Below are 2,818 nucleotides of genomic sequence, written 5' to 3' on the forward strand. Positions count from 1 at the left end.
AACCGGTATCTACTCTTCCCTTTCGTTGGATTTCGCCTACATTTTTAAAACAGTCGCAGTTATACATATATATATATATATATATATATATATATATATATATAGATATATATATATATATATATACATATATATATATATATATCCCTCTCTCTCTCTCTCTCTCTCTCTCTCTCTCTCTCTCTCTCTCTCTCTCTCTCTCTCTCGCTCTCTCTCTCTCTCTCTCTCTCTCTCTCTCTCTTCTCTCTCTCTCTCTCTCTCTCTCTCTCTCTATCTCTCTCTCTCTCTCTCTCTCTCTCTCTCTCTCTCCCTCTCTCTCTCTCTCTCTCTTCCTCTCTCTCTCCTCTCTCTCTCTCTCTCTCTCTCTATCTATCTATCTAATTATCTATATCTGATCTATATCTATATCTACATCTATATCTGTACACCCATTTCTTTAACTTCTTCTCCTTAACTCGTTAATTATTTTAATCGCGGTCTCCTCTTGTGTTGTTTGGGCTTCCTTGTTTCGTTATGGCCCCCTTAAGCATGTGAAAGAGCCCCTGTACTGAGAACATGACAACTCAAACCCTTTGGGAGTTCCTTAACATAGATACATTCGTGTGAATGACGTGGTCTTCTACGACCCATTTCTGTTTTCTTTTGCACCAAATGGACCGCCAAAAAGGCACCCAATGACCCTTCACTTCACCACAGCGCAAGGGCTATCATTCGTGCAGTTTCCTTATCAAATGTAACAGGGCTCTTTTCCCTTCAGTGTTCAGCATTGACAAATATGATAATACAAAAGCACAACTTTGCTCAACAACCAACGTGAGTCAGCTTCGTTTTTCGCGAGCAAGAGAGGCGGATTAGCGTCCTGGCGTATGCTCCGGGAGCGAAGTTAAGACTGTTTCAGGAGCTCAGGGACGAAAGTTTATGGTTGGCTGCGACGCAGCGAACTCGGTCGCTATTTCTCAGAACAGATTTTTGTGCCTTAAGACTGGTGGCCGCTGAGAGGCTAATTTCACTCGGTCACTTGCACGGAATTGCATTTGTGCGTGCAGAATGCAAATGACAAAACAAAGTTTCAAACTAACTGAACACGGCGCACATTTTGCTGCGACCGCATTGCAGAACGTTGAGCAGGACAGACATATGACGAAGGCGTTCACCCACAAGTATCCGGCAGTTAAAGAGATGAAAAAGCCAAATCGATGGTGGTTTCGCTGGATTTGCTGATGTATGAGTATGAGTCTCTCGTGACATCCCTGTTATAGGAAGGATTGTCAAGGCAGTGCTTGCAAGGTTCGTTAAAAGGAGCGCCTCCTTTGGGATGTATTTCAAAACACATACTCTGGATAAAAGGCAAGTTAATTCAGAATATTTTGTACTTCAAGTAATGCTATGAGGGTTTTGACACAGTTCTACATTTTTTCACTTTCGTTGTAGCTAGTCCCCCACTCATTTTGTGAAACTGTGCACCTGCTCTATTTGTTAACATAATGTTGCAACGATCTGAGCATCCAAATAACTAAATTTCCCTGAGCTTAAGTGCCCTTTGAAAAGAGTCGCTATGTAAAACGCCTCAGGGCATATTTATATTGAGACATCGGTAGCATTTCATTTGATTTACCACGTTAGAAGCAAGGCCTGGCAGCACGCTGCGCACTTGGACGCTATAGCATGCCTGATCCAGCCGAAGCCAGGTTTTTGGACGCCTGTCAAACTAGCAGCAGTTTCATATCAAGGTGCACATCAAGATTCAGGACTCTCACGATCTGGTAAAAAATTAATCGACTAACAGCGTTAAGCCTGCGCATTTCAAAATCTGAAAAGGCAAGGTGGGCATGTGCAATTGGCCGAAACGTTTTAGGTTGAATTTCAATGTCAATCGGAGCAGACCGCTTTGATGGAGCCTAAAATGTGTACTCGTAGACCAGTGCTCAAGCTCTTAAAACCTTGAGCTTTGGCATATCATAGTTCGCGAAGCTTTGTATGTCCAACTTAGCTTCTCGTAGTTCGAAATGCTTGGGCTAAGATGTTATTATGACAGTTTTGAGCCGAATTGTGCGGAATATCGATCGACGGTTTGATACGTATATGCTATTATCTCGAGAGATGTAGTTTTGGGGCTAAAAGCATTGGCTAGTACCAAGATTCCACCAACATCTTGTCCAGTCGTTGATATTTCGAGCCTAATTATGTGGTATTATCACCCGCACTTGTCATTGGCACTTTTCAATATTTTTGGCGTCTATACGAGTGAGCAGGGTACGCCATTCATACGTTTGGACACCAATTGAGAGCTCAACCCTCGCCATCACCCGCCGTTCCTCATAACATGAACTGATCAGGGGGGGGGGGATTGATGCGATCCCCCCGCCTTGAAAGTTGCATAAACATATGATCTGTTCCATTCTGAGTATACTAGCATTTAATTTGGTGTGTTTTAAGCGTATATGTATAATGTAGGGCTCTGCTGCTGGAACAGTTGACGTTCCGCCGCCGCGAACGGTGGCGTGGTCGGTTGCCGCCCGCCGCCTGCACCAGCCGAAGGTTGCCGTGCACAGCTCCTAAAAGGATCGCTTTTCAGAAGTCAGATTCTATGTATACATTTTTGTGTCCAGACATGCGCAACGAATATCCCAGTTAACACAGAAAACGTGGGGATTATTGCATAACACGCCGAAAAGATATCTTTCAAAAAAATCTTAGCGGGTGGGAGAGCGCCTCGATGATATTCACCACCTCATCGACTCGCTTAACAGGGAGGTTTAATTAGTTTCAGAGCACATGAAATGAAAAGCATGCATAAACCATAGCTCCCGCTCCAACG

Source organism: Pollicipes pollicipes, unplaced genomic scaffold, assembly GCF_011947565.3.
Source record: "Pollicipes pollicipes isolate AB1234 unplaced genomic scaffold, Ppol_2.1 Scaffold_6686;HRSCAF=7923_pilon_pilon_pilon, whole genome shotgun sequence".
Classification (NCBI taxonomy): domain Eukaryota; kingdom Metazoa; phylum Arthropoda; class Thecostraca; order Pollicipedomorpha; family Pollicipedidae; genus Pollicipes; species Pollicipes pollicipes.